Source organism: Pseudophryne corroboree, chromosome 1 (assembly GCF_028390025.1).
Source record: "Pseudophryne corroboree isolate aPseCor3 chromosome 1, aPseCor3.hap2, whole genome shotgun sequence".
Lineage (NCBI taxonomy): Eukaryota > Metazoa > Chordata > Amphibia > Anura > Myobatrachidae > Pseudophryne > Pseudophryne corroboree.
The window spans coordinates 70,599,400-70,609,000 of record NC_086444.1 but is presented as its reverse complement, the minus strand read 5'-3'; positions in this window follow the sequence as shown (position 1 = coordinate 70,609,000).

Sequence of the window (9,601 nt, the reverse complement as noted above, 5' to 3'; positions counted from 1 at the left end):
AGGTAAAAAATTACGAATGAATACACCATCGGTCAAAACGCGGCTGTTTAAGTATGAATCTCGGTCATTTACTAAGAAGTGCAAAGCAAAAAAACACAAAACACTGCCGTGAAAAATTACAACTCGTAAAAAAAGTCCTAGCTGGACAGATAATGCCACAGCCGGGGGTCACTTTTATACAGCGCCCTGCGGCCGTGGCATCAAAAATCCAACTAGTCACCCCTGGCCGGGGTACCCTGGGGGAGTGGGGACCCCTTCAATCAAGGGGGTCCCCCCCCCCCCCCCAGCCACCCAAGGGCCAGGGGTGAAGCCCGAGGCTGTCCCCCCCCATCCAATGGGCTGCGGATGGGAGGGCTGATAGCCTTTGTTGTAAAATAAAAGATATTGTTTTTAGTAGCAGTACTACAAGTCCCAGCAAGCCTCCCCCGCATGCTGGTACTTGGAGAACCACAAGTACCAGCATGCGGCGGAAAAACGGGCCCGCTGGTACCTGTAGTACTACCACTAAAAAAATACCCAAAAAAAGACAAGACACACACACCGTGAAAGTATAATTTTATTACTTACATACACACATACATACATACTTGCCTATGGCCCCACGCAGGTCGGTCCTCTTGTCCAGTAGAATCCAAGGGTACCTGTTGAATAAATTATACTCACGAGATCCAGGGGTCCAGGCTCCTCGGGAAATCCAGGGGTAATCCACGTACTTACATAAAATAAGAAAACGGAAAGCCGAGCCACGAACTGAAAGGGGCCCCATGTTTTCACATGGGACTCCTTTCCACGAATGCCAGAAACCCACTTTGCCTTCTGGCTAAGTGGGTTTCTTCAGCCAATCAGGGAGCGCCACGTTGTAGCACTCTCCTGATCAGCTGTGTGCTCCTGTCTTCACTGACAGGCAGCACACGGCAGTGTTACAATGTAGCGCCTATGCGCTACATTGTAACCAATGATGGGAACTTTCTGCCCTGCGGTTGACCTAAAGTGACGTCACCGCTGAGCAGAAAGTTCCCAGCATTGGTTACAATGTAGCGCATAGGCGCTACATTGTAACACTGCCGTGTGCTGCCTGTCAGTGAAGACAGGAGCACACAGCTGATCAGGAGAGTGCTACAACGTGGCGCTCCCTGATTGGCTGAAGAAACCCACTTAGCCAGAAGGCAAAGTGGGTTTCTTGCATTCGGGGAAAGGTGACCCATGTGCAAACATGGGTCCCCTTTCAGTTCGTGGTCGGGACACCGTTTTTTTATTTTTGGCAAGTACGTGGATTAACCCTGGATTTGCCGAGGAGCCTGGACCCCTGGATCTCGTGAGTATAATTTATTCAACAGGTACCCTTGGATTCTACTGGACAAGAGGACCGACCTGCGTGGGGCCATAGGTAAGTATGTATGTATGTATGTGTGTATGTAAGTAATAAAATTATACTTTCACGGTGTGTGTGTATTGTCTTTTTTTGGGTATTTTTTTAGTGGTAGTACTACAGGTACCAGCGGGCCCGTTTTTCCGCCGCATGCTGGTACTTGTGGTTCTCCAAGTACCAGCATGCGGGGGAGGCTTGCTGGGACTTGTAGTACTGCTACTAAAAACAATATCTTTTATTTTACAACAAAGGCTATCAGCCTCCCCATCCGCAGCCCATTGGATGGGGGGGACAGCCTCGGGCTTCACTCCTGGCCCTTGGGTGGCTGGGGGGGGGGGACCCCTTGATTGAAGGGGTCCCCACTCCCCCAGGGTACCCCGGCCAGGAGTGACTAGTTGGATTTTTGATGCCACGGCCGCAGGGCACTATATAAAAGTGACCCCCGGCTGTGGCATTATCTGTCCAGCTAGTGGAGCCCGGTGCTGGTTTTAAAAATACGGGGGACCCCTACTCTTTTTGTCCCCTGTATTTTTGGGACCAGGACCAGGCGCAGAGCCCGATGCTGGTTGCTTAAATATGGGGGAACCCCTGTCAATTTTTTCCCCATATTTCTGCAACCAGGATCGGCTCAAAGAGCCCGAGGCTGGTTATGCTTAGGAGGGGGGACCCCACGCATTTTTTTGGGGGATTTTACATTGTTTAATTTAAAAAAAAAAAAATAAGAACCCCAGCACGGATCACACAGATCCGGCCGAGATTGATTGTAAAAAAAAAGGCAGTGTTTTGCTAATCACTGCCGTAAAAATAGGTAAAAAAAAACGAATGACATCGACATCGGAAGAAAAGAAAAACCCGAATACGACAGCTTAGTAAATCCATCGTAATCAATTCAAAAAGTTGCAGTTTTACACTGTCGATGTCATTCGTGATTGAACTTTGACCTTTTTTCGGAAATTACGAATCTTAGTAAATATACCCCCATGTTTGTTTTGCAAAGCTGTATTATCCTCTCATGATCTGGTTAAGGATGGCTTGTGTGCATAATGATTTAGCTCAGCAAAACTACAAGGCAGAGACGGGTACAAGTGTATCCGCCTTGGGCTATCTTTGCACAGATTTGATCCAATAAGTTGAATGGATAATTCCCCCAAAATTCTGTACCAGGTATAGGATTACGCTATTATCCCTTATCTGCAGATCAACCTATGGTGTATCACTCCTAGCAGCAGCTTCTCAGAACCAGTGGTAAGTAAATCTTCACCCTAAATAGGCTACACATTGGGGGTGATTCCGAGTTGTTCGCTCGCTAGCTGCTTTTAGCAGCATTGCACACGCTAAGCCGCCGCCCTCTGGGAGTGTATCTTAGCATAGCAGAATTGCGAACAAAAGATTAGCAGAATTGCGAATAGAAAATTCTTAGCAGTTTCTGAGTAGCTCGAGACTTACTCCTACATTGCGATCAGTTCAGTCAGTTCGTTCGTGGTTTGATGTCACAAACACACCCAGCGTTCGGCCAGACACTCCCCCGTTTCTCCAGCCACTCATGCGTTTTTCCCTGAAACGCCTGCGTTTTTCCGCACACTCCCAGAAAACGGTCAGTTTCCGCCCAGAAACACCCACTTCCTGTCAATCACTCACCACCGATCAGCAGAACGATGAAAAAAACTTTGTTACGCCGTGAGTAAAATACCTAACTTTTGTGTAAAATAACTAAGCGCATGCGCTCTGCGAACCTTGCGCATGCGCAGTAAGCGACTAATCGCAGTATAGCAAAAATCGGCAATGAGCGAACAACTCTGAATGACCCCCATTGTTCAGATTCATCACAAGATGAAAGCCCAATTTATTTTACTTCATCCTATGAAAAAGAGGTAGGTCGCTGGAATTTAGTTGAGTTAATGAAAGCAACAAAGCCATTCTATCCTTAGAGCAGGCATTCCCAACCACGGTCCTCAAGGCACACCAACAGTGCAGGTTTTAGTGATATCCAGGCTGCAGCACAGGTGACTTAATTAGCACCTCAGTTATTTTGATTTAACCATCTGTGCTGCAGCCTGGATATCACTAAAACCTGCACTGTTAGTGTGCCTTGAGGACCGTGGTTGGGAATGCCTGCCTTAGAGGATACAGCAGAGCCTGTGTTAAAAACCAAGGCACCTGTGTTTAAACATCCCAAAACCTTAGTTTCCAGGGTCAGATCAGCTGACTGAAATCATGGAAGAGGCTTGGGCTACGCCCGATAGGATGTTTAGAATTCCTAAGAAATGGAATTCCAATTATCCTCTTCCAGCTGATGGTTTAAAAAAAGGGTGGCTCCTAAAGTAGATGCAAAATAATCTACATTATCTTTGCTTTCAACATCACGGATAGGAATGGATGGGTCCCAGAAAACACATTTATTTTTCCATCTAGGGCAGTCATAAGGCCAAGCCTTGGCTTCGACTTGAATGGCAAAGGCAGTGGTTACCTGGGCTGATGGATTAGATCTCATATAAAAGAACTGCAATGTTCCTGGAAGCATTGAATATGGCCAAAATATTTACTCCAAGGAATAAGCTCGTAGAGCAGTTTAGCTGGGTACGTGGAAGCAGATTAAGAATCTAGGAAGGTTTTGGAATCATTGTCTTTTTCTGAAAATATTCTTTTTGGTGAGAATTAACAGATATTCTGGAGTTGGAAGCAGACTCCAAGAAGGTCAGGTTCCTTCCACATAGTTTCAAACCTAAAATGTCCGCATTTCGGCCCTTTGTGGTATCTAACAAGTCAGAGAAGACTAGGAAAGCACTGGGTTACCAGAAGAGCTACACCACACTGGATGGGCCCAATATCAGCTGACTTTTGGCAACTAAGCAATGTTGGGCCTGGTTAGTACTGGGATGGTAAACCATCTGGAAATACCAGGTGCTGTAGAAAAATAAACCATCAGTCTGATGGTGTGGGCCTCCACCTGGGAGACCCCAGGCTGGGGGCAGACTTCTTCAGGTCACACAGACCTGGCACGGTATCTCTATTTTATGCTTTCGCCTTCAAGACAGCCTGCCATCTGTGGGATTATGATTGAACGCCTCTAAGTCAAACTCCCCCCTAAGTGCGACAATAGTTGTCACCATCGTAATCCTGCTCAGCACGAAACCGCAGGTTCAGACATATGGTGTATGTGCTTGGCTGAGGAGCCAATGGGGCAAGGTTTACTCTAACCTGGTTTTAATCTGAAGCCAAATGGGTAATTTCAGCCCATGCTCAATCCGAAAATGTTGAACAAATACATTTGGAACCTCGGTTGCACGTGGAATCATTACGTTCCTTATGTGTGGCATGGAGCCAGGGGTTTTATGGTATTCCTGGATATACAGGATGCTTACCTATATGTTCCTATACCACTGTCCATCAGTGTTATCCAAGGTTTGTTATCCTCGAAACAGCATTTTCAATTCTAGCCCTTACCCTTTGGGTTAGCCACAGTCCCCAGAGTATTTACCAAATATATGGGGGTAATAACTTATCTCCAAGAGCGGGGGTTAAGGATTTTCCCATACCTAGACACAGTCAGAGATTGCTCTTTTGTCATCTGCAGTCTCAGACAATAACGTGTTTGCAGAGGCAAGTGACTTATAACTCGGAAAAATCGTCTCCAGTGCCGTCACACCAGATGACTCACTTGCGGGCTGTACTGGATTAGGTCTACAGAGGGTAATATTTACCTCTCAACAAGATATCCAGGGTTCAGCATAGGATTCAGGCCTTGCCACAGAGTCAAACGGTATCCACTCACGCAGCAATGCGAGTGATGGGTTTGATGGTATCTGCATCGACAGGAGGGAGTATGCACAATTCCACTCTAGGTCTCTGCAGCGTCTGATTCTTACCAAATAGAATCTACAGTCACACCACATTGGATATGACCGAATCGGTTCAGGGAAGATCATCAGTGTTGGCCTGGTTGGTACCTGGAGGGACCAGCTGGGAATACAAGGTGTTGTAGGTATGAACGGATTGGCATCAGATAATAAAGACGGACGATGGTACTTACGATAATAGTAAGAAGGTCGTTAGCCTGGTGGCTACAGACATCCCAGGTGGACAAAGGGAAATCCTTTTGATATCAGACTGGGAAGATACTGACACTGGGGATCAGTGTCAGGAAGATTGTGTTCCCAAAGAAGAAAGGTGTCTAACGATAAAGGTTGGAACCTTGGGCCATATACAGGGCACCGGTGTAGGCACATGACAGTCTTCAGGGAAAACCAGTCCAGTTCCGCTCGGACAATGCGACGGCAGTAGTGTACCACAACATCAGGGAGGAACTCTCAGCCGAAGAGTGATGAAGAAGGTAAGTCACATACCTAAGTGAGCAGAACTTCACCATCCAACCTTGTCCGCCGTTCTCATTCCGGGAATCCTAAGCGGGGAAGCGGACTTCTCAAGTCGACAAACCACATAGGGAAGTGAATGGGCTCTACACTCGGAGATCTTCCGGACTCTAGTAAACAAGAGGTGCTTGCGAGAGATATATCTCATAGCGTCTTGGTTGAACAACAAAGTGCTCACATACAGATCAAGAACAAAGGATCCCAGGGTGATCTTTGTGGATGCCTTATCGGTGAGATGGGACCTTCGTCTGGCAGATGGGTTTTCCTCTAATTCCCCTATTATCTAGGGTGGTAAGTTAAAACAGGAAGACCAGCAGAGAATGGCAATGAATACTCTACTTCTACTCCCTCAACGTCCAGACCTACTAACGCAGGGTCCTGGTTATCACAGACATCTGGATCAACTGTGTTTGACAGCGTGGCCTTTGAAGCCTCTATCCTAAAATCAAGAGGATATTTTCAACAGGTGATTCAAACACTGTTCAGAGCAAGGAAACCTTCCTTAGCTCGCCTTTATCACCAAATATGGCAAGCCTATATTCATGGGTGCAGTGAAAGAAGGTTGGACCCTAAATCATTCAGAGTTTCGGGGTCTTAACATTCTTTCAAGTACAAATGGATAAGGGTTTGTAGGTGGCTCCCTTGAAAGAGCAAGGGTCGGCATTGACTGTAAGGTTCCAAAGGTAAATAACCAATTTACAGGATGTGCGTATTTTTTACCAGGGTATGCTGCACATTCAGCTTCTGGTTGTTCCTCCTACAGTCCCATGGGACTTGTGTTAGTCCTCAATGCCCTTCAAGTTGCCCACTTGAACCACTTATTAAAATGGATCATAAATTATTTTTCTACAGACTACGGAGTCATCTAGAGGAATATCAAACTTGGGGGGCATTGTCATATTGTTCCCCATTTCTGAGGTTTTTATCCAGATAAACCAGTTCTGAGAGCTAGATCTGGGTATCTTCCCAAGTTCCACCTTAACGAAGAAAGGGTTGTCCAGGCCTTTCAGGTTCCGGACCCTTCTGCGGGAGATGCATCGCTGAACGTGATCCGTGCAATGGCGATCTACGTGGATACCAGTGCCATGAGAAAAGCAGATTCTCTTTTTCTATGGATTTCACAAGAGAGGATGGACTGCTGGTAAACAGATGCTGGCAAAGATAGCTTCAGATGACTATTTCAGAAGCATATTCTCTAAGCTGATCTCCCTATTCTGGCTAATGTCTCTGTTCATTCTACTTATAAGGTAGGTACTTTTAGGCAGCACAATGTGGTGCTTAAACAGAACAGATATGTAAGGCAGCCCTATGGTCTTCCATGAAAAAATCCATTAGACATTATGCCTTGAATACCTTTGCCTCTCACAATACTGAATTCAGGCAAAGGATTCTCCTGTACATCAGGAGCGTCCCCACCTCTAAACTGCTTTGGGAAATCCCATTGTTATCCTGTGTATAACCTGTGGACCTGCCGGAGAAATATACGTTATGGTAAGAACTTACCGTTGATAACGGTATTTCTCCTAAGTCCACAGGGATCCCACCCTGACGCACCTGATTTGAGGTTCATTTTACTCCCTCTTCCTTCTTGTACGGAAGGGTGTGCATGTGTATTCTTTTTATCTTATTGGGGCTCTACATGATGCTCCTGTCTTCTGCTTTGGAATACAACTGATTTGCCTGAGCCAGTGGGCGGGGATATATGTACGGGGCATCCTGGGAGGGCAGAAAGATTTGATCGATTGGTGCCAATCTGCTGACACTCCATCATATCCCATTGTTATCCTGTGGACTTAGGAGAAATACCGTTATCAACGGTAAGTTCATAACATATATTTTGAGGACGCGACGGGTCAATTTCCTGGAGGGGATCTTCAGCGATAGGCAGTCTGCGGCTTCCCGCCACGCTCTTCCCACTCTGGTTGCCTTACTGTTACGCCCATCATGTGAGGAGGTGGACTTCAACAGCGGACACCATTTTAACACCCACCCTCTCTGCTTCAGAGATGACTGACAGGAGGATGCTGTGCAGCTTACTAAGGGGGACAAAGGATTTTTATCACAGCCTCTCTAACCCTGATAATTATACAGGTGGGGATTAGGCAATATATGGGTTAAGGGTTAGATCAGTTCTCTGCATCAACCTTTTTATATAAACCGTCACACTCAGTGGTACCTTTATTGACAGAAAGGGAACTTATTACTGTTATATTCACTTGAAACAGTTGTTTGCTTATTCATATAGTGTGTATTTACACCATGGCCAGTAAAGCAGACAAACCTGCAAAAGGGAAGGCAGGTTCAGTAGTTTACTTTGAATGTTCGCAATGTGGTTCCAAACTCCCAAAAAGGTAGCATCGATCCAGTTACCATCTGTAGTTCATGTTTTGGGATGCCTGTAGCAGAGCAGCCAAGTGGATCCAAAAAATCAGTCTATGCCTATGTGGGTCAGAAACATGGCAGAAGCCATAGCTGATTTGCGTCAATACAGATTGGGTACAGCTTTGGGGGAGTCAGAAGAACCCCCTTGAGCCAGATCTATGGGTAGGTGTCTTTCTGATTTGGCACAAACCTTAAATAAAATTGTGACCTGGTCAAAAACTACCGCCCTACAAAGCGGTTACAGATACAGCCCGCTCTAACCTTCCCCGGGCAGGAGTACGATTCAACAGAGAATCCTTTGGAGGAAGGTGAGGTGGATCCTGAATGGAAGGACACGACTGCCTGGGAGGAGGAGACGTCCATTAATTCAGGGGTCCGCTTATTGATTGAGGCCATCCGCCAGACTCTTAACCTTCAGGAGGTAACGGTGGCGGGCAGTTCGGCCTTGATGTTTAAGCGACAAAAGAGACAGGTCCCTCTATTTCCATTGTATTCTCATTTTGGGAATATTTTGAAGGAGGCCTGACTTAAACCTACACATCTGGCAGAGGCGACAGTTATTCCGTCTGTACAGTCAGTCTCTTTAAAGGATGCTGCCGATAGGAAGACTGATGCAGTCCTTAAAACTTATTTTTTTACTTTTGCAGGTATTTCTTTACAGCCTATTCTTGCAAATGCTTGGGTTCTTAAGGCTGTGGATGACTGCCTAGCATGGGTATTCACCGGTATGCAGTCTGACGATCCTTCTGAAGCTATTCAGTTAGCACTACAGATCGCCGAAGCAATTGCTTATGCTGGCGAAGCCCGTTTATATGCTGTTTCTCTCCAGTCTAGGGTGTCTGCTCTGGCGGTTACGGCTGGAAGATCACTAAGGCTTCATGCGTGGAATGCAGACTCTGATTCAAAGCAGATATTGAATGTGGTTCCCTTTGAAGGGTAATTTCTGTTTGGCTCAGCGCTTACAAAAATTATTTCAAACACCACATTGAGTGGTGGGTATTTCAAACGCCACTCAAAAACCAAAACCTACACAGTTTCGGTCTTTTCACACCCAGGGCAGAGGCAGTTCCAGTCCTTTTGGAATTTCTCTAGATTCACTCGTAGCGGAGCATTCAGATGAAGAGGAAATCAGACAACCCATAGACCTTCCGTCAAAACTACCAATAAGCCTGCTGCATGACGGTGCGAGGCTTCAGGAGGAATCATTCGTGGTTGGGGCCAGTCTACTTCAATTCAGAGACCACCCTGGATCGTTGGGTGATCGGGCTACTTTCTCGAGGATATATTCTAGACCTCAAGGAAAAGCCTCCCAACCGATTTTTTTGTCACTCCTCATCCTTCCGATCCAGCCAGACAAAAGGCTCTAATTCAAGCAGTTTCCTCGCTTTTAGAAAATGGAGTTCTTCCGGTTCCCCTTCACCAACAAGGTCACGGATTTTACTCCAGTTTTTCTCAAACAAACCGAACGGTTCTTTTCATC